General features: G+C 43.1%; 1 protein-coding gene across 1 annotated transcript in view; it reads right to left on the reverse strand.

Annotated features, from left to right (window-relative positions):
• The window catches only part of SOX5 (SRY-box transcription factor 5), a 973495-nt gene that overhangs the window by 652910 nt on the left and 297453 nt on the right, over positions 1 to 23132 (reverse strand). Inside the window, exon 3 of the mRNA XM_081957811.1 lies at positions 2594 to 2674. The gene's annotated coding sequence lies outside the window, so the exon portion shown is untranslated. The remainder of the gene's footprint in view (positions 1 to 2593; positions 2675 to 23132) is intronic.

The raw sequence follows: 23132 nt of genomic DNA on the forward strand, positions 1-23132 counted from the left end.
CTTCACTGGCTGATCATGAAGTGAACTCTGATAAAATTATGGAAATCAACTAAGATCACCTCTGCCTCTCTTTTCCCTTTTAGGTCTTCTTCGAGCAGAGAGGTAAAGCTCGCAGCCCACAGGCTGGATGCGTCACATGCTGGCCACCCCCATTTTAACAAAGGGGGGGGGAAGTTGCAATATGTCACGTGACAACATTGCCCGCCAGCACACACAAAGCCACACTGGACACACTTGGGGCCTGCTACCTATCCCATATAATTAAATCACTGCAGTTTGTTGTGACCCACCAGTGGCTAGCAGAGCTGGCAGCAGATTCGGACAGTGAGGATGTTGGGGAGGGACATGGGCCAGTCCTGGAGTCTGTGGAAGGCTCTGATGAGGGCTCTGTGTCGGAGGCAGAGAGGGGGCCAGAGCCATATGCCAGTTATCAGTTGCCTTCAGAGTCAGGCATCAGTGAGGCAGAGGAACAACTGGAACCTGTTCCTAGTGTGTGCATGTGCAGAGTTGCCAGCAGAAGAGAACAGCTAAAGGACAGGGGTCAACTTGGGAGTAAGGTCACAGGTGGATGATGAATGGTCCCTTCCAGAGGAAATAAAAGAGAGAGGAAATAGGAGTGGAGTTTGCAGGAGACAATTAGTTCGCTTAATTGGTTCGTGACTCTCTGAGACTCTTTGCCAAGTTTGCAGATATTGGCCTCCCAACTCTCCAAGCCAGATAAGGTCGGTGACTTTAAATCCTCCCTTGAAAGACTTTACTGGATGTGAATGAGAAGAATTCACAGTCAATTAATAAAATGGGTTTTTGTCAGGACAAGGAGTTTGCTTCATGTTCTTGGAAAGCCTAGGTCAGAACAGACCTGTTGTCTCGAGTTTGACGCCCCTGCCTTAGAGAATAAATGTGGTGGGTAGATATGGAGGAATTTTGAGGAGGGTAAATGATGAAACAAAGAGTGCAGAGCTTGTATCTCAATGTTATAACACTCATTTAGCCATTATGACAAAATTCTGCAGACACCTCTAGGTGGATACAGCCAAACCTAAGATATGTTTCTACATATCCGGGAACAAAAAGCAGAAGTGATGTTCAGCATCTTTTGAAAGGCTGATGGTAGGGCACACTTCACCAACATGCCTTCCAAAAGCTGTGTTTTGTGACAGCCTGTGCTTACTACAGCCTCTACTTCACTCAAACAAGCCTTGATACAAGACACAATTTATAAGAGCATTTAGAGCAAGACCTCAACTTTAAAAAGTTTCCTGTGCATTTATCATGTGTGCATGTAACAACTAAGGATGATGACTGCTAAGTAAGTAAGCTCCCCGTTAGGAGAGTGAGTGTGCAGAGAAGTGTAATGAGAGCGGTATGGAAGAACACGCACAAACCAGCATACAGGGACACCAAATAGTATAAATAATAGTAGTTTACTATGTGGAAATATAGAGGTATTCAGAGTTCAATTTAAAGTCCAAGTCATACACGGTTCAGTCAGTCAGTTATCAATGTTCTCAGTTAAGGAATGATCCTTCAAACACAGTCCAGTATCAAATAATCAGTTTAGCACACAAAGCAGCTAACAGTAGCAAAAACACAATAACTCACAATACATCCACCGATCAGCATCTAACAAACAGAGAGCTAACAGTCATTCTGGCTCCCTCTTATGGCTGCTTGAGGTAACAGCAGCCAATCACATTACAGCAGTACTTAAAGCTACAGTACTACCATCCTGGTTTATATATTGCCGACCAAACTGTTAGCTTACATTCCTAACATTCTCCCCCTTGGGTAAGCAATATACATAACATTACAGTCTGAGTCCGTACTCATCACAACAATGTTTATGTTTTACAGTACTTTGGTAAAATGATCAGCTATGTTTTCTTCAGACATACAATACTCTAGTGTAATCATTTTACTACTAACACTTTGCCGTACATTCAAATATATTAAGTCAGTATGCTTTGTCCTTGTCTTTACAGCAAGATTTGATGCCATCTGGATCGCTGTGTGGTTGTCTTCATATACGACAATAGCATCCACATCATGATTGCAAATACCAAATTGCATTCATTATTCAAATAATGCTTGATTATGATTTCTCAGGCACACAGTTTTAGGCTTTTCACAAACTTTTCAACACTGTTTATTTGTATACATCTCCATTGCTCTCTTAAGCTGCTAGAAGCTTTGAACAATCAAGAGATTTTATTTTATAAGGTTTTTCTAGAGCTAGATTTTTAAAGCTGTGTTAGAAGCCATCACATGAATAGTACCTGGCCATTGAAGAAGGATGAGGCTATAGATGTTCTTGAGGGAGCAATATGCAAATATAAAAAAAAACTGAGTTTGCATTTTGACATCAGACTGAACATTTCATTATTTTAGTATTGTGCAGTTTGAGATGGATGCTTATGGATGGGCTATGAACAGGGGAAAAGGAAGGGAAAATGGAAGGGAAATGGAGTTATGAGAAGTGGATCGTGAAAATTACCCACCAATTTCCAGCTACTTGAATGTAAAATTTTGTTGGAATTATTGTACAACATAAAGTGAAGATAGACATGAAAGGAGCTGCATTTAAGCCACATACCTGAGAATCAGAACCAAACGTGCATTCCAGCGTTGGGGATAAAATTAATCTCAGTAGATTCCCACCTAACAAAGATTCATCCTGAAAAATAGAAAGAAATATTGGGAAAAAAAGTTTTTTCCAGCCTTCCTTGGGTTGATTGATTGATGGACAGAGATTATACATATCTTGATTTTTGTGCCAAAACACTTCAAAGAGACTTTAAAGTGCGTAAAAAAAACCTCTAATATATTACAACATAAATTCATCTCATTTATAAACCAACAGCAGCTTTCAGAACCACAATTTGAGCAGCAGCTAAATTTATACGATATGCTATCAGGGTTACATTTCAGCAAAGGTCCCAAATTATTTGGGAAATGAAGCAACTTTCCACTGGGAAACAAATGAGAACAGAAGGACTTCCTCTGGGAACAGCTACAGAGGATGAGATCCTGGTCCTCAAGATCTTTAGGGGCACAGTGGATACAAAGCTGAGGAAAAAAGTAGTGTGATAAAATGTAGGGCAGGGGTGTCCAAACTTGGGAACTTTAAGACTTGTGGACTTCAACTCCCAGAATTCCCCAGCCAGCTCTGCTGGCTGGGGAATTCTGGGAGTTGAAGTCCACAAGTCTTAAAGTTCCCAAGTTTGGACACCCCTGATGTAGGGGGATGTGGATCTCCAAGAGGAATAAGAGATAATTTATTTCGGATGTTACATCTGAAAGAGGGTGAAGACAGCTTCTCTCAAATAGTTCCCAGAGTATACAGATAACCCTCAACTTACAACTACCAACTGAGCCCAGTTGTAAAGTGAATTTTGGGTGATTTTATATCCTTTCTTGCCACAGTTGTTACGTAAATGACTAGAGTTGTTAAATTTATAAGAAGGTTGTTAAGTGAGTCTGACCGACCCGTTGACTTTGCTTGTCAGAAGGTTGCAAAAGTTGACGACATGATCCCAGGACATTACAACTGTCTTAAATACAAGTTGGTTGCCAAGCATCTGAATTTTGATCAGGATACTGCAACAATAATAAGTATGGAAAACAGCCATAGGTCACTTTTTTCAATGCCATTGTAACTAAATGAACTGTTTGAATCAAGGACTACCTGTACTCAACTTTTAAAATCTCTGCCGTGCATGCATGGGGAAGGAGGGGGGGCAGGGGGGGCGAATGCAAAGGATGCACACGGGCATGCGTGGAGGGGGTGAGGCACACGTATAGGGGAGCGTTTGCATTGCATTTGGGGGGGGCTCGCGCAGCACCCCCTCGTCCATATTTGGCTTCCAGGTTGGTGCAGGAGGCTTTCCAGGCCCAAAATGAGGTGCAGCAGAATTTTCTGCAAAATTCTGCAAAAAAGGTCAGCTTGGCTCAGGACAGAGTCTCATTTCTAATCCTTTTCCCCAGTCCTCTCTCCCACTCTGACAAGAGACCATTTTGAAAATGGGGGAAATAAGTATAATGCCCGATAGATAAAGCAAATTGTTGGATCTCAGGATTCAATGCTGGGGTGGGTTCCTGCCACTTCTAACCTCTTCTATAGAAGAGCTTCCACAAATCTACAGTGCCATTTAGAACCAGTTCCAGCTCCCTCCCCCCACCCGTCCGCACATCATCAAGATGAAGAGCGAGAGGAGGAATTCTGGGAGTTGAAGTCCACAGGTCTTAAAGCTGTCAAGTTTGAACACCCCTGCGGTTTTTTTTCTAAAGGGTTAGGGGTGCAAGGGTCTTGTAACTTGGCAGCTTTAAGACTTGCAGACTTCAATGCCAGTGTTCCTGAGCCAATATGATTGGAGGAGGAATTCTGGGAGTTGAAGTCCAGAAGTCTTAAAGCTGTCAAGTTTGAACACCCCTGCGGTTTTTTTTCTAAAGGGTTAGGGGTGCAAGGGTCTTGTAACTTGGCAGCTTTAAGACTTGCACACTTCAATGCCAGTGTTCCTGAGCCAACAAGATTGGAAGAGGAATTCTGGGAGTTGAAGTCCAGAAGTCTTAAAGCTGTCAAGTTTGAACACCCCTGGGTTTTTTTTTTCTAAAGGGTTAGGGGTGCAAGGGTCTTGTAACTTGACAGCTTTAAGACTTGCGTGCTTCAAAAGCCAGAGTTTCTGAGCCAACATTTGGGTTGCTAAGCAAGAGCGTTGTTAAGTGAGTTTCACCACATTTTACACGTTGGCCACGCCCACCCAGTCACATGGCTGCCAAGCCTCTCCCACCCAGTCACATGGCCGGCAAGCCTCTCCCACAAAGCAAGTCACACCTACAGAAGAGGTTCTAAAAATGTTTGAAACCCACCACTGCTTTATAAACCACAACCAGTTCCAAAGGACTAAAAGGGAAGAGCAACTATCTGCTACTGTCCTCTGAATTTAGTCTTGCTCCTTCCTTCTCATTAAATCCTTAGCATACGGTGATGTCAGAGAAGGGGAAACAAATCCTAGTAAACTTGCAGGCAAGCCATAACCTACACGGGGTTGCCTTTTCAAATCTGAAAGCCTTCTGAAGAAGTTTCCGAAGAAAAAATAATGTTGAGGAATTGTCCGGCAGGTGTCCAGATGAAGTCAGAGACACTAACACAAACTTGTAGTCTTTTATATATACGTAAATATAAGGTAAAAGTAAAGGTTCCCCTCGCACATATGTGCTAGTTGTTCCTGACTCTAGGGGGCGGTGCTCATCTCAGTTTCAAAGCTGAAGAGCCAGCGCTGTCCCAAGACGTCTCCGTGGTCATGTGGCCGGCATGACTAAATGCCGAAGGCCACGGGATGCTGTTCCCTTCCCACTAAAGGTGGTTTCTATTTTTCTACTTGAATTTTTACTTGCTTTCGAACTGCTAGGTTGGCAGAAGTTGGGACAAGTAACGGGAGCTCACTCCGTTACACAGCGCTAGGGATTCAAACCGCAGAACTGCTGACCTTTCTGATCGACAAGCTCAGCGTCTTAGCCACTGAGACACCGGGTCCATATACATACATAAATATATTTAGCATTTAAATTTAAAGCAGTCTTTGTCGAAAGAAGGGAGGGAGGGAGGGAGGGAGGGTGGGAGGAAGAACAAACACAAGATAGTCAGGAGCACAAGAATATCATGAGGTAAATCAAACAGCATACAGAACACACAGAAGAAAAAGGCGGGAAAAAAGGGAAACACCCTCTTTATATTTACGGCAACCAATCAGAACATAGATTGCCTCATGCATGCGTCAGCACTCTTTAACTAATCAACTACAACTGTGTGTTTTGGCCTATTGTACACTTTGCTGTTCCAATTACTAAATTCAATATCCTAACCATCTATTTAAGTTAGTCTACTGTAGGCTCATTTTTAGGACCGAATCACAATGCAACAGTTAGATCTAATTTCTCATCCTATAATGTAACTCCCTGCTTTTCACTGTGACAATTTTTCATGCTGTCAATTAAGTCTCACTGTCCATTGTTTTTAACAGTTTTAATTCCATTACAGCTTGTTGGCATTATTATAATTATTGGAGATAAAAACAGACACACAGAGATAGATATATTCATAAAAGATCATCTCTTCTTCACTGGCTAGAGGACTGAGCTGGAATTTACAATCTGCTGTGAAAAGGAATATGTCACAAATGACAGGTCTATGTTTTCCCAGGTTTTTACCTTCTTATTTTGGCGGTTGCCTACCCAGGGCTTAAATCTGCAAATTACTATAATACTGCGCATCAAAATAAAACATGATAAAAAGCATTCCAAAATGCCTTAGTTCTATGAAAACTCAGCCCACATCTGGTTATTTCACGATTGAAGGTTAATTATCTGACAACTGCAATACGATGTGCCGATTTGAATGTGTGAATGAGATATTGAGATGGCCACCCAGAGTCACTAGTAATGAGACGGGTGGCATAGAAATCCAATAAATAAAAATAAATATTGAGATTCCTGACTGTCTGTTAGGGTAGAAAAAGTTCCAAGGGAGGAGCCCTAGGAAGAAAGCTGGTGGTATTTTAAAAGGCAAATAAAATAAATAAATCAGGGGCTGCCGCAAAGAAGAGGGAGTCAAACTATTCTCCAAAGTACCTGAGGGCAGGAAAAGAAGCAATGGGTGGAAACTAATCAAGGAGAGAAGCAACTTAGAACTAAGGAGAAATTTCCAGACAGCGAGAACAATTAATCAGTGGAACAGAAGTTGCCTCCAGAAGTTGTGAATGCTCCAACACTGGAAGTTTTTAAGAAGATGTTGGATATCCATTTGTCTGAAGTGGTGTAGGGTTTCCTGCCTAAGCAGGGGGTTGGACTAGAATACCTTCAAGGTCCCTTCCAACTTTGTTATTCTAAATATGTCCCTGATAAACATACCAAATACCCAATATGATGTAACTGTGCTGTGTAGTGATTCAGAATGGATTCCAAATCAAAGATTCCTAAAATCTGCAGGAAGCACACCTATAGCACCTGGTGGCAAACATCTCAAATAGGCACGTTTCCCCACCAGGGAATCTCATGCCTGTGCGATTCCAGGAAAAGACACAGCTGCTTTAAAGACCTATAAAAAGATGAAAAGTTGGGTCCTCTGCAAATCTTTTTTTTTTCCTTTTTTTGGAATGGCATCTAAAGTTGAGACTAAGTACTACTAACTCAAAACCCACTAATTAACAGTCCATTCCTAAATGATTTCAGTTTATGAGGTTATGAATAAAAGGTTGGGTATCCACAGCCAATACTGGCTGCCAGACAACTTCCACTGTGGTTTTGAAATACTGACATTTATTTCCCCATTATACGTCGTTGGTCGACTTTTATGATTAACTGCTCAATGGAACCAACAGGGATCTGAGATAAATAGTCTCATACTGCAGATGACAAAAGGCATCCCTGCTTTTGTGACTGGCTCTTTAATCTAAAAAACGGGCCAAGACCGAAGAGGAGGACAAAGCTTAGGCTGTGGAGAAAAGAATGGAAAACAATTAGTGTGCTGATGTCAGCTCAAAGGAGGTCACAGCAAGATCAATCTTTTCAGCATCTGTTCTTTAATTTAAAGAATGGGGGAGGAGAAGCTGTGTCCACTACTCATCACTATGGTAACTTTCAATATTGTGCAACCAGAACTAGTTAGGTTTCCAACATCACTTGCGATGGATGGAAGTGGAAACAACAACAACAACAACAACAACAACAACAGCAGCAACAAAGAAACATTCAAAAGCAATAAGGCAAAGGATGGGGAGAGATTCCTGATTTTCTAAAAGGCAATTTTGAGAAATGAAGCTATTTTAGGCACTTGTGGGCAGAACAAGTTCTTGACTTGCAAATATTCATTTAGCAACCATTCCAGTGGTGGGTTCCGGATCCCGTTGCAACTGGTACAATGTAACAGAGCTGGGCATCCACCACATGCGTACTTACCGCCTGCGATGCTCCAGCTGCTCAGCGGAGGGCGGGTGGGCTGGTGCTCCCAGCACTGGATCATTCTATGTTATAATGGCCCTGAAAAAGGTGACTTATGGGTCATTGTTCATATTTACAACCATTTACAGCATCCCCGTGGTCATCTGGCCAAAATTTGGCCACTTGGCAACGGGCTCATATTTATGACGGTAACAATGTCCCGGGATCATGGGATTATCTTTTGGAACCTTCTGGCAAGCAAAATCAATAGGGAACCCAGATTCATTTAACAATCCGGTAACCAAACTTAACCACTACTTTCTTGCCATTGCCGTGGCAAGAAAGGTAGTAAAATGAGGCAAAACTCACTTAACAACTTTAACAAGAGACATTTTGGGCTCAATGGTGGCTGTAGGTCAAGGACCACCTATAACTTTGGGCCAACGGCAAGGACTGAAGTGCCATCTGACCCAAAGAGGGTTATTGGATGGAGCTTAAGTCTTAAATTGGATGGATCATCAGTTTCGTTAGACAAAAGTATGCAGACTCTCCTTGTATTTCATCTCAACGTATGGATTTTATCTCCTACTACTCATTTTTAATGTGGTATTTAATCTAAATGATGCATCACCCGTAACAAAAACACTACCAATATAAATGGTATATTTCATTAAGTTTATAATAAATTCACATACAGTTCATTCCTGATACCATTTATTTATTAAATTTGTATGCTCAGTGTTGAGTGTCTATTTTAACACACTCTGACTTCCTTTACGATTGTTATTTCTGTTTTTATAATTGAAATAAGATGTTGAGACTCTAGAAAGAGTGCAGAGAAAAGCAACAAAGATGATGAGGGAACTGGAGACTAAAACATACAGTATGAGAAGAAGTAGAGGGAATCAAACTAGTCTCCAAAGCACCCGAGGGTAGAACAAGAAGCAATGGGTGGAAACTAACCAAGGGGAGAAGCAACTTAAAACTAAGGAGAAATTTCCTGACCGTTAGAACAAATAACCAGTGGAACAACTTGCCTCTAGAAGTTGTGAATGCTCCAACACTGGAGGTTTTTAAGAAGAGATTGGATAACCATTTGTCTGAAGTGGTGTAGGGTTTCCTGCCTGAGCAGGGGGTTGGCCTAGAACAGTGGGTCTCAACCTTCGTAATGTCATGACCCTTTAATACAGTTCCTCATGTTGTGGTGACCCCCAATCATAAAATTATTTTATGTTTTCCATATTTTTTCGAACATATGTATTTTCCGATGGTCTTAGGCGACCCCTGTGAAAGGGTTGTTTGACCCCCAAGGGGGTCCCGACCCACAGGTTGAGAACCACAGGCCTAGAAGATCTTCAAGGTCCCTTCCAACTCTGTTATTCTGTTTTATTCTATTCTATTCTATTCCATCCCACCCCATCCCATATTTTCTATTCTATTCTATTTCATGCCATCCCATCCCATCCCATTCCATTCCATATTTTCTATTCTATTCTATTTCATCCCATTCCATTCCATTCCATTCCATTCCATATTTTCTATTCTATCCTATTCTATTCTATGCCATGCCATTCCATGCCACGCCACGCCATATATTCTATTCTATTCCACTCCATCCCATATTTTCTATTCTATTCTATTCCATTCCATCCCAGTCCATCCCATTTCATATTTTCTATTCTATTCTATGCCATGCCACCCCACGCCACGCCATATATTCTATTCTATTCTATTCCATTCCATTCCATATGTTCTGTTCTATTCTATTCTATTAATTGAACATTGATCCAGATCAACTGATTGAAACTGCGATCTAAAGAAGGTCGCAAATAAATCCAAACTAAGGATATTGCTAACAATGAAAAAGGGTCCTACTATCTAATTCTCCGATATAATATTTCAAACACCTGTTGCATATTAGATATTCAGAGTTACTTTATTTTTTAATAGTGGGGAATTTCACGGATCAGATGCAGATACTGGCATAGCAAAGTAAAGATGGATCTTGGACCCAGATATGTTATAAAAATTGTTTCTGAGAAAATGCCTGGAAGTCGACGGTGTTTGATAATGAGAAATCTAGGGGCACGTATACAGTGTTGACTGGAGATATTATTATTCAATATACATCAGGAAACTATCCACCCCCAACCAATCAGTTCTCACTTGTTCTAATAATAGCCATACTATTTATTCTTCAAGTTAATAGCTGCTTTTCCTGTCCCCATTTTCCTCTTTTTGCTGCTTCCCCTCAATTTACTCAGTTTTTACCATAACAGTGCTACTGATCGTGGGAATTTGCACCAGTGAAAGTAGATTTTTTTCCACTTTTTCCTGTCCCTCAGCCCCTTTGTCTCTGATTATTTAATCATTGTGTGTGTTTATGTGCATGGATGCATCCTTGTGTGGCTGGTTTCCAATCATTGTTGCAATGCACAGAGCATTTTAGTGAGATTCATTAAGAATGCTATATCTATATTACTTGTTGATAAGCAGATAGTAGATTAGATACACAAATTCAATAAGCAGGGGACATTAACAAAAGTCTAGAAGTTCCAAATATAATTATCACCAATAAATGGCCTTCCCGAGAGGTGAACAACTTCCTTTGAAGAAAAACAGGATGCTAAAAATTTTTTTACAGGCAGCCTTCAATTTACAACCATTTGTTTATGACAGTTCCACAAGTTAGAACAGAACTGAAAAAAGTGACTTACAACTGGCCCTTGCAGTTATAACTGTTACCGCAGCCCTACAGTCACATGATCAAAATGTAAGCATTTGGCAACCAGTACGTATTTACAACAGCTGCCCTGCCCTGGGTCATTTGATTACCAGTTGTGACCTTTCCAGCCAGCATCCAACAAGCTAAGTCAATGAGGAAACCAGATTCGTTTAATGGCCACATGGTTTATTTAATTACCTACAGAGATTTATTTAACAACCATGGCAAAAAAATGTACTAAAATCAGGCACAATTCAGTCAACCGTCATTTTCCTTGGCAACATAAATTTTGATCTCAATTGTGGTCGTAAGTTGAGGACTACCTGTATTACCTATTTGGCAATATATAAGGTTATAACCTTTCTGTTGCCATAGGGGGGAAGAAAATACTATCTTTGCTTTCTGACAGATTGTTTTTTGGCAGAGATTTTGATTCATTCATTTAATCACAAAGTGGGGTGGAATCAGAGGTGGGTTCCTATCGGTTAGAACCGGTTCGGCTGAGTAGGTAATAACTCGGCCGCCCACACCCGCGAACTGGTTCTATCGGCGCCGCTATCTTGTTTTTTGCTTCTGCGCATGTGCAGAAGCAATTTTTTCACTACTGGACATGTGCGAGCAGCCGAAGCACGTCCCTGAAAGAAGCAAAAAAAAAAATCCGGAACCCACCCCTGGGTGGAATGTAATCTGGAGTCCCAAGTGGGAGGAGCTGCTTTCCAGAAGGCAAAGAGGCAGAGAATCTTGGAATGTCTTGTAGACAGCAAGAGGGCAAAGTTGGCCCCTTCCTAGCTATTCACAGAATGTATCTAGTTGCTTTAATCTGGCAAGATTCTGTCTGTAGACGAACATCAATAAAGAAACTACTCAGAAACATCTCCAAGTGTCATTCTCGGTTCCTGGGGCCTGACATGAAGATTCTGCTTTTGCACATGATTACCCAGGATCGTATTCTAGAATACCTATACTTTAAACACTAAATTATTCTAGAATCAAGCAATAATTTGGAAGGTTCTGTCCAACTTCTCCCCGTTAGTTGCCAAATTGCTGGAAGATCTGGCCCTTGGATTAATTTAGAACAGATTTTTTTTTTAAAAAAGTGCAATTATAGAACATTCTCTCCCATTATCCCACAACACTCCTGATACTCTCCCAAAAGCTTTGTTTCCAAATTTAGAATCGGGGATCCCTTCCAGGTAAGCAGTAGAAGAAAACCAGGATGCCAAAGAACAAGTTAGCCAAACACCATCTGGCTGACATCAGGTAGAGCATAGAATAACTCAAAGAAGTAGTGCAAGATTGGAAGATGAGACCTGGCACAGAGAATCATCAAGAGTCTGAAACAACTGAGTGAATGACTTCTTCTTCTTCTTCTTCTTCTTCTTCTTCTTCTTCTTCTTCTTCTTCTTCTTCTTCTTCTTCTTCTTCTTCTTCTTCTTCTTCTTCTTCTCCCTCCTCCTCCTCCTCCTCCTCCTCCTCCTCTTCTTCTTCTTCTTCTTCTCCCTCTCCCTCCTCCTCCTCCTCCTCCTCCTCCTCCTCCTCCTCCTCCTCCTCCTCCTCCTCCTCCTCCTCCTCCTCCTCCTCCTCCTCCTCCTCTTCTTCTTCTTCTTCTTCTTCTTCTTCTTCTTCTTCTTCTTCTTCTTCTTCTTCTTCTTCTTTTATTTCCCAAAGATAGGCATTTCATTTCTGGTTAAACATCTGAAAATAATCTGCAGTTCGGTGTGACTTGGTCTTCAGTTTAGCAAGCTAACACAATGCATTATATAACCAATTATACAGAACACACTACTCTGACCTCTCCTTTCACTGGAGTCCTTGCCTCATATGCCGTTTCATTCTGAAATCCAATGGAAAATTGAGACATCTAACCAAGCCATAGCTTCTCTTCATATCCACATAGTAAATAATCTTCTTTAAACTTATACCTGACCTTTCCCTGCTTAAAACTCCCTTTGGTTCCTGCTTGTTCATTTCTGCAAACTTTTTTCATCTAACCCTTCAATTAGTTCACATTTCTCCGCCAGTTGCATTATAACACTTCCAGGCAATAAAATAAATCTTTTTTTATCTAGAAAACTACATTTGCCATATTGTGTTTGACATTCCCTGCCCTCAAAGAGATCACTGTCACATCATGACATTGAAACACAATTACAGGAAATGTATTTTTTATTTTTTTTACATTTTGAATAATCAGTGTCGAAACCTTGATAATTCAAAGGAAGAATCGGGTTGAATTACGAAATAAAAACATTGCCACTAATAAAGCAAGCCAAGTTTTTTTTTTAAAGTAGCCTAATTTCCAATTGGGTATTTCTTTGTTTCTGTAAGATAATCGCGATATATGTAGAAACAAATGCACATAAACCATGTATCATTGTCAAAAAAAGTCCCAATAGAAGAGCAACAAAGTTGATTAGGGGACTGGAGGACAAAATGTACCATGAATGGTTGCAGGAACTGGGTATGTCTAGTCCCGTGATGGCGAACCTATGGCACATGTGCCAGAAGTGGCACACAAAGCCATCTCTCAGGACATGCGAGCCATCACCTGTTGCTCTTCCGGGTTCCAGCGCACTGGCCAGCTGGTCTTCACACACGTGGGAGTACCGGAAACTAGAAGACCAGCTGCCCGGTGCGCATACATGTGCCGAGAACATGATCTCCTGGTTTCTGGTGGGCACCTGAGCAACTGCCAGCTGGTCTTCATGCATGCATGCACACCAGAAACTAGAAGACCAGGTGTCCAGTGCACATGCCAGAAACCAGATATTCCCATTGTGCGCATGTGCACAGGGTGGCTGATTTTTCAATTTCCAGTGCACTTATGTGCATAGGGCAGTTGATCTTCATGCACGCATGCATGCCAGAAACTGAAAGACCAGGTGGCTGGTATCCATGCATGCTCCGGAAACCAGAAGATCATTTTCCTGGCGCCTGCATGCACACCGGAAGCCTGCTCTTCCAGCTTCTGATGTGTGTGTGCATGTGTGCATGTGTGCGCTCCCGTTTCGGAACTCAGTCCCGAAAAGGTTCACCAACCGTGGTCTAGTCTAATGAAATGAGGTACTAGGGATAACAGCTTGAAGCTCCTCAAGATAGAATCCCAGAAAAAGCTAGACGTGCATCTTCAAAGTAGGGCTGAAATATCTGGTCTGAAAGATGTTTAGTAACTTCTAATGGTGGGCCAGATTTTTTCGGCCGAGGTTTTCTTCAACTAGAGACTGGCATGTTTATAGCAAAGGTCTCTTGCAGACTAGCTCTCTGCCTAATGAAGAGATGGAATCGGGTGGGTTCCTGCCTGTTCTAACCTCTTCTATAGGAAAGGTTCCACAAATCTACAGTGCCGTTTAGAACCGGTTCCATCTCCCTCCCCCCACCCGTCCGCACATCATCAAGATGAAGAGCGAGTGGAGGAATTCTGGGAGTTAAAGTCTACAAGTCTTAAAGCTGTCAGGTTTGAACACCCCTGGAGGTTTTTTTCTAAAGGGTTAGGGGTGCGAGGGTCTTGTAACTTGACAGCTTTAAGACTTGCGTGCTTCAAATGCCAGAATTTCTGACCCAACATTTTGGTTGCTAAGCAAGAGCATTGTTAAGTGGGTTTCACCACATTTTACAAGTTGGCCACACCCACCCAGTCACATGGCTGGCAAGCCACTCCCACCCAGTCACATGGCTGGCAAGCCACTCCCACAAAGCAGGCCACACCTACAGAAGAGGTTCTAAAAAAATTTGAAATCCACCACTGGATGGAAGGACGCTGCTTCACTGCCTTAGAACAAGGGTCACCAACCTTTCGGACCTCAGGAACCACCAAATTCATAATTTTAAATCCCGCGGACCATTAATATGATCTGCCTAATGACAGGCTGAGTGGGTGTGGTTAGGTGGTCAGGTGACTGGGTGGGCATGGCCAACTCGATGTCGCATTCATGGAGAGGTTCCTTGCCGGCCTCTACTCACCTGTCCCCTCCCAACCACGGGCTCCTTAGGGCCCCAACAGGAAGCAGTTTTTGGAGCTAAGCAGTCACCCTGAGAAAGAGTAAGCAAAACAGCTGGCTCAGTTCAAATTGGATCTGGCCAAGAAGGAGGCTCAGCAGAAGCACCTCACTGAGGACTACGAGCATAGGCTTTCCAAGCAGAGGGAAGACCTGCGGGAGTGCAAGGCCAGGTACCGGCTCCTGGAGGCTCAGTAGGCTGAGTTGGTCAGCCAGTTCCATGCCATGATGCAGTCCCACTGGAACGAGGCCCTCTTCGCCACCAGCGGCACTTCCCTCCAGCCTTCGTGCAAAGCCCCCCACCAGGAGGCTGAAGCAGACCCCAAGTCAGAATGTATACTCCCCTTTGACCCACACAAAAAGACCGCGAAGGGCAAGACTCACTGCAGAAACACAAACATTCTTTGCACGTATCCATCTCGGGGGGCGTAGCTTGATGACCTCTGATTTAATGCAATATAAAAAATGCAAATAATTTTTCTGCGGACCACCAACATTTTCTCGGCGACCCCCAGTGGTCCACAGACCACCAGTTGGTGACCACTCCCTTAGAACACTCTCAGACTATTTGGAGTGGGGGGCAGCGACCCTTTGAGACCCTTGAAAAACCAGCTCCTTATTGTGGGCTCTTGATGCAATGTATTTGCTATGCAATTGATCACTCTGGGAGAAAGAATTCAGTCTTGTGCCACTCTCCGCATAGATGCTGGACCACTAGATGGAGACAATTTAAAGTGAACGCTCCAGAAGGAATATGGATTGAACCAAATATGACCAACTCTTCCTGGCCACCTGCAGGAGTAACCAGCCAGGCAAGATCAAAAGTTAGGTATTAATATATTCTCTCTCCCTCCTCCCTGCTCTCTTTCTAAAACAAGGAGCGGGCTTTTAAAGAGCATAATAGCTGCAAACACAAATATATAGCAACAGTGAGCAAATCTGAGTCCCCTGTTTTGGGGTGTTCACCTTATATAGCAAAGGAAAAAAGATATGCACCTTCCAGCTGGGAAGGATATATTTTGAAATTAACCAGAAACTTCAAAATAGATGTAGAGATATAAGCAGCGGGAATTCAGCAACTACTGTGCTTTTTTGGCCCAGCTTTCCTTCTAGCACTGCAGCTAGGGAAAAAAAAACCCATTTCTCAGATGTAAACATTTTGTATGAAAATTCCCACACATTTGGATGTGCGGCCCTAGCAGAACATGCCCAGTGGGAAGTCAGATGCAAGTTCTGGTTTTCTAAAACTTCTGAAGTGGACTCAACCCGTCCCTGTAAATTTCACCGATGGGATGTTCGCTCCACAGGGAGAAAACTAACATGGATCTCTGCATATACACGTCTCTGAGTTTCTCTTGAGTTTGCCTTTCTTTTTTTTTTCTCTTTCTTTTTTTTAAGAAACAGATTAATTTCCATGCAATTAATGAGCTTGTTGAAAGGTCTGTTTTACAGCTGCTGTGGCGGCTGTTGAAAAATGATGACAAGAAAGGAAATGAAAAATCAAAGGAGGAAACAATTATAACAATATTCACCGCAACTATTTACTTATTTAATAAGCCTTGGAGAGAAGGGAGAAGGTAATCAAGAGACTATGTTTTATTGTGGATTAAGATAATATTTAATTTAGCTTTCCTTTTAAAGATCCATTCAATCATCCGTTAGGTTTTTTTTTTTTTTAAACTTCTCAAGCAAATTGCAAGGGAATTTTAGGAGCTCGGCTGGCAATTGTACAAAAGGGGATTTTTTCAAAGGCAAAGAGATCTTCCATCGCTCAGTTTTTAAGAGGATAAACAGGACGTGCCACAAAATGTTGCAATGTAGAATAATTCTCCTCTTTCTCCCCCACACCAAGAAAACATCACTTTATTCCTTACCTTTTTTTTTCATTCCCACCATTAGCACTAATACAATAAAATACAATACAATAGTAGAGTTGGAAGGGACCTTGGAGGCCTTCTAGTCCAACCCCCTGCCTAGGCAGGAAACCCTATACCACTTCAGACAGATGGCTATCCAACATCTTCTTAAAGACTTCCAGTGTTGGAGCATTCACAACTTCTTGAGACAATTTCTATCCCACTGATTAATTGTTCTAACTGTCAGGAAGTTTCTCCTCAGTTTTGAGTTGCTTCTCTCCTTGATTAGTTTCCACCCATTGCTTCTTGTTCTACCCTCAGGTGCCTTGGAGAATAGCTTGACTCCCTCTTCTTTGTGGCAACCCCTGAGATATTGGAACACTGCTATCATGTCTCCCCTAGTCCTTCTTTCTCTTAAGCTAGACATACCCAGTTCCTGCAACCGTTCTTCGTACGTTTTAGTCTCCAGTCCCCTAAACCTCTTTGTTGCTCTTCTCTGCACTCTTTCTAGAGTCTCCACATCTTTTTTACATCGTGGCGACCAGAACTGAATGCAGTATTCCAAGTGTGGCCTTACCAAGGCATTGTAAAATGGCATTAACACTTTACGTGATCTTGATTCTCTCCCTCTGTTTATGCAGCCTAGAACTGTGTTGGCTTCTTTGGCAGCTGCTGCACACGGCTGGCTCCTATTTAAATGGTTGTCCACTAGGACTCTAAGGTCCCTTTCACAGAATGCAATGTAGAATAATTCTCCTCTTTCTCCCCCACACCAAGAAAACATCACTTTATTCCTTACCTTTTTTTTTTCATTCCCACCATTAGCACTAATACGGTGCCTGTTTAACACATTACATCTCTTCTCCACTACTTCTGCAAATGGACATTCTCAGTCATCCAGGTCTTGGTTGTCCCAAAGGTGCTTTTTCAAGAGGACTTTCTGGTTTTTCTTTGAAGCTTCTTTGAGCTGAAGAAGCTTCTCGGATGAGAAGCGAAACATCTTCAAAGAAAAACCAGAAACTCCAGTTCACAGGTGGGTTGCTGCAGGTACGGCCCAGTACAGTCATACTGGTAGTGGCCTGGAGTAGCTGAAAGCGTACCAGTACGGTGGCTCGTTTGGCCCACCTGCCTGTGCTCTATGGCTTTTTTTATGGAAACAGCAAAGTGGGCACGTGCGCATAGAGAGCAGTGCATGCGTGAGCCCCAACAAGCAGCTGGTTGTTGCAGGAGCGGTGGATTGTTCATGTGTGCGCAGCACACGTCTGGCACTTGCACGAACAGACCACGATCAGCGTACCAGTAGTGACAGTAAGAGCAACCCACCACTGGTCCAGTTGCCTCTCGAAAAAGCACTTTTGGGACATCGCTCTTCAAATCTGAGAATTTCGGAATCTCTTTCCTCTGATGCATGGATGAGGCAGGGGTGGGTTCCTGCCAGTTCTAACCTCTTCTATACAAGAGGTTCCACAAATCTACAATCTTCCGTTTAGAATCGGTTCCGACTCCCTCCCTCCCCCCGCCCGTCCGCACATCAAGATGAAGAGCGAGAGGAGGAATTCTGGGAGTTGAAGTCCACAAGTCTTAAAGCTGACAAGTTTGAACACCTCTGGAGGTTTTTTTCTAAAGGGTTAGGGGTGCAAGGGTCTTGTAACTTGACAGCTTTAAGACTTGCCCACTTCAATGCCAGAGTTCCTAAGGCAACATGACTGGAGGAGGAATTATGGGAGTTGAAGTCCACAAGTCTTAAAGCTGTCAAGTTTGAACACCTCTGAGTGTTTTTTTTCTAAAGGGTTAGGGGTGCAAGGGTCTTGTAACTTGACAGCTTTAAGACTTGCCCACTTCAATGCCAGAGTTCCTGAGCCAACATGATTGGAGGAGGAATTCTGGGAGTTGAAGTCCACAAGTCTTAAAGCTGTCAAGTTTGAACACCCCTGGTGTTTTTTTTTTCTAAAGGGTTAGGGGTGCAAGGGTCTTGTAACTTGTCAGCTTAAAGACTTGCGTGCTTCAAATGCCAGAGTTTCTGAGCCAACATTTTGGTTGCTAAGCAAGAGCGTTGTTAAGTGGGTTTCACCATATTTTACAAGTTGGCCATGCCCACCCAGTCACATGGCTGGCAAGCCACTCCCACAAAGCAGGCCACACCTACAGAAGAGGTTCTAAAAAAATTTGAAACCCACCACTGGATGGAAGGACGCTGCTTCACTGCCTTAGAACAAGGGTCATCAACTTTTCGGAACTCAGGGACTACCAAATTCATAAGTTGGCCACACCCACCCAGTCACATGGCTGACAAGCCACTCCCACCCAGTCACATGACTGGCAAGCCACTCCCACCCGGCCACATGGCTGGCGAGCCACTCCCACAAAGCAGGCCACACCTACAGAAGACGTTCTAAAAATTTTTGATGCCCTCCACTGGGATGAGGTAAAGATAAAGGGGGGCCTCGAACATATGTGCTAGTTGTTTCCGACTCTAGGAGGCGATGTTCCTCTCCGTTTCAAAGCTGAAGAGCCAGTACTGTCCGAAGATGTAACGGCTACATCCTCTTAACCCAAACCTTTTTAACCTAAACTCTAAACCTCTAAAAACCTGGATGGGGAAGCCCAATGGGGACATGGCAGAATGGGGTAGTGAGGATGCAGTTTTCCTCAGAGTCCCTTTTTCGCTTCCTGCCAACAAAGTGGCAGGCAGTTCCATGGAGATTCATGGAGGAGGTGGAGGAAGAGGAGGAGGAGGAGGCTTCATTGGGTCTCTCCGGAAGACCATCAGGGGACGGGGAAAATGCACAAGCCTATATTAGAGGTGGCAAGAAGAATGATCTAAGGCTGTGATAGCGAACGTATGGCATGTGTGCACACAGGTGGCATGGGGAGACATATCAGCAGGCATGCGAGCTGTTGCTCCAGTTGCCCTTCCCTTCCCAGGAGTCTCCACGTGAAGCCAGGTAAGTATAGAGCTCTGGGAAGGTGTTTTCAGCCTCCGGAGAGCCTCCGTGGGGCAGGGGAGGCCATTTTCATCCTCCCAAGGCTCTAGGAAAGCCTCCAGAGCTTTGGGGGGGTTGTTTCCAGCCTCCTAAGGGCCTCTGGGGGGCGGAGGAGGCCGTTTTCACCCTCGCTAAGCTCCAAAAAATGCCATGTGCCCATGGGCAGGGCTGTGTGTGTGTGTGTGTGTGTGTGTGTGTGTGTGTGACGCGCACAAGGGCGTGGGCATGGGTGCGCATGTGCTTTTGGCACCCGAGGTGAAAAAGGTTGGCCCTCACTGACCTAAGGGGCCACAGGGTTTGTCTAGTCACATCCTGAAAGAATGGAATTAAAGATGGAAAGCCAAATTCCTCAAGAAATTAATAAATAGGCAGCCGGTTTTTGGGTAAAACTGGAGAGCAGAAGGAAAGTAATGCTGGATGGGAAAGAAAAAGGGATCGAGGCTTTGGGAGAGAGAAAAAATGAAATTAAAAAAAATAAAAGGGAGACAAAAGCATTAAAGTAAGAAGATTAAAACGCTGAAAGAATAGCGTAGAAATCAATAGAATAAGGAATCAAGTAGCCTAAGAGCATCTTATGAAGAATTAAAATTTTAAGGTGGAGTCTGGCATCGAAACAGTATTTTAAAAAATGATAATTTTGTGGGAGAAAGCATGCAAGTGTTGGGTGCAACCATGATCTCTCTCCCCTTAAACAAGAAGAGCAACGAAGTTGATTAAGGGACTGGAGGCTAAAACATATGAAGAACAGTTGCACGAACTGGGTATGTCTAATTTAATAGAAAGAAGGACTAGGGGAGACATGATAGCAGTCTTCCAATATCTCAGGGACTGCACAAAGAAGAGGGAGTCAAGCTATTCTCCAAAGCACCTGAGGGCAGGACAAGAAGCAATGGGTGGAAATTAATCCAGGAGAGAAGCAACTTAGAACTGAGGAGAAATTTCCTGACAGTTAGAACAATTAATCAGTGGAACAGAAGTTGCCTCCAGAAGTTGTGAATGCCCCAACACTCGAAGTTTTAAAGAAGATGTTGGATAGCCATTTGTCTGAGGTGGTGTAGGGTTTCCTCCCTAAGCAGGAGGTTGGATTAGAAGACCTCCAAGGTCCCTTCCAACTCTGTTATTCTATTCTAACTGGTTTTGGAAACAAACTCAGAGCAAGGACACCTGACAAAGTGCAGACCTAATACAAGCCATTTAATAGGCCGGGATTAATTGCATCTTGCGCTAATTGTGGTGTCATCCTTTCCTCAAAAGGCATACAATGCAGTAAAGTAGTCCAGTGGCTTCCTGAGCAGTAGACAAATGTCAAAATATTGCACCAATCTCGTGCAAATTCCACCCCTTTGGGCATGCCCTGTGATACCATAGAGGGGTAGTGCTTTCATGGTGAGTTTGAAACAATTGTGATTTTTAAAAAAATAGCTGTAAAAAACAATGCTTTGCTCCGAGCTTGGAAGAAAAATTGGCCATTTTAAGCAGCAGAGTTAGAACGGTTCAAACCTAAAAGGACATCTCAACTTTGAAACTGATCTGAAAAATAAACAAACAGCAAACCCCAAAGCCCTGATTTGATCTCAAATCAAAACCATCATATTTTGAAAGTCTTCTCCTCCTCCTCCCTCCTTCTCTTCTCCTCCTCCTCTCCTTCTTCCTCTCCTCCTCCTCTCCTTCTTCTTCCTCCTCCTCCCCTTCTTCCTCTCCTCCTCCTCCTTCCTCCTCTCCTCCTCCTCCTCCTCCTCCTCCTCCGTCTTCTTCTTACAATACAGTAGCAGAGTTGGAAAGGACCTTGGAGGTCTTCTAGTCCTACCCCCTGCCTAGGCAGGAAACCCTATACAAATGGCTATCCAACATCTTCTTAAAGACTTCCAGTGTTGGGGCATTCACAACTTCTGGAGGCAGGTTGTTCCATTGATTAATTGTTCTAACTGTCAGGAAATTTCTCCTCAGTTCTAAGTTGTTGTTGCTCTCCTCCTCCTCCTCCTTCCTCCTCCTCCTCCTCCTCTTCTTCTTCCTCTTCCTCCTCTTCTTTTTCTTTTTCTCCTTCTCCTTCTTCCTCCTCCTCCTCTTCCTCCTCTTCTTCCTCTTCCTCCTTCTCCTCCTCCTTCTTCTTCCTCCTCCTCCCCCTCCTTCCTCCCCTCCTCCTCCTTCCTCCTCTTCTCCTCCTCCTCCTTCCTCCTCCTCTCCTTCTTCCTCTCCTCCTCCTCCTTCCTCTCCTCCTGTTTCCTCTTCCTCTCCTCCTCCTACCCTTCTTCCTCTTCCTCCCTCCTCCTCCTTTCCTTCTCCCTCTCCTCCTCCTCCTCCTTCTTTTTATGTGCAACCTTTCCACTACTGTAAATCTTATAAGAAGCACTGATCAAACAAAACCTAGGGAGGCCTTGTAGAAAGTGAAGATGCTACGGCTGAATTGCGCATGAAAAGGACAAACCAGTTAGTTAAAGTCAAGTATGGGGAAAAAGTTTTGAAAGAACTGTTTCCTTTTAGTAACGACGTTACATGTTATACTTTTGACAAGACACTTGCAAATCCTTTAGCGAGAGGGTTTTTCTGATCTACAAGCAATGCCTTTGAGCAATAAAACATAATTTTCTTCTTAAAAGAAGAGGGTACTCTAAACACAAAAACACCTTTGTTATAAAAGACACACGTAAAAGCAGGTTTCAAAAGCAGCGTTCCTTCCTCAAAGGACAGGAAAGGTAATTGCAAACAGAGCTAGCCCAACTCTGCCATATAGCAAGGTGCTTCATGGACAGATAGAGGCAATAATTGGTGTCGGAGAAGTGTAACATTTCGTTGTTGCTTCAGGCATCAAAATATCTTGGGATAACACTGATTGCAGCATTTTATTTAGCGGATAGCAAACGTCGGTTGAGCGCACAGGGAAATACGTGGATAAGTTTTAAGCCCCTTTTAACATCGAGGCTAGTAAATCAGTTGCTAACCTTTCATTCTCTGCATTTTGTTTCCTGGAGGAGACTTAGATTTTTAGAGCTTGTCACAGGTTACCCTGAAATAAAGCAAAAAGGTTTCTAGTAATTGCTACTAACTTCTTATCAAGGATCAGCATTCCCGATCACATATTTTCTTTGACAATCAAGCCAACCAATATGTTTATGAACTGAGAATGTTGTACGTTGATCTAAAAAGGTAAAGTAAGGCACAGAGCTATTGTTGAGAAAGTTACTTCTTGGCAAAAAGGACATGCCCTTGTGACTAAATGCCTCCAACACAAAAAGAAATATCTTCGCCTTGGGGGCTACTTTAAAAGGGGTGCGGTAGCTCAGTGGATAAGACCCTGAGCTTGTCGATCAGAAAGTCGACAGTTCAGCAGTTCGAATCCCTAGTGCCGCATAACAGAGTGAGCTCCCTTTACTTGTCCCAGCTTCTGCCAACCTAACAGTTTGAAAGGACATAAAAAATGCAAGTAGAAAAATAGGAACCACCTTTGGCGGGAAGGTAACAGCGTTCCGTGTGCCTTCGGCGTTTAGTCATGACCACGGAGACATCTTCGGACAGTGCTGGCTCTTTGGCTATGAAACGGAGATGAGCTCCGCCCCTACAGCTGGAAACGACTACCATGCACGTGAGGGAGAAACTTTACCTTTACCTACTTTAAATAGGAATGGTAAATTCTATCACC

This window comes from Natrix helvetica (assembly GCF_964273705.1).
Source record: "Natrix helvetica genome assembly, chromosome: 6".
NCBI lineage: Eukaryota > Metazoa > Chordata > Lepidosauria > Squamata > Natricidae > Natrix > Natrix helvetica.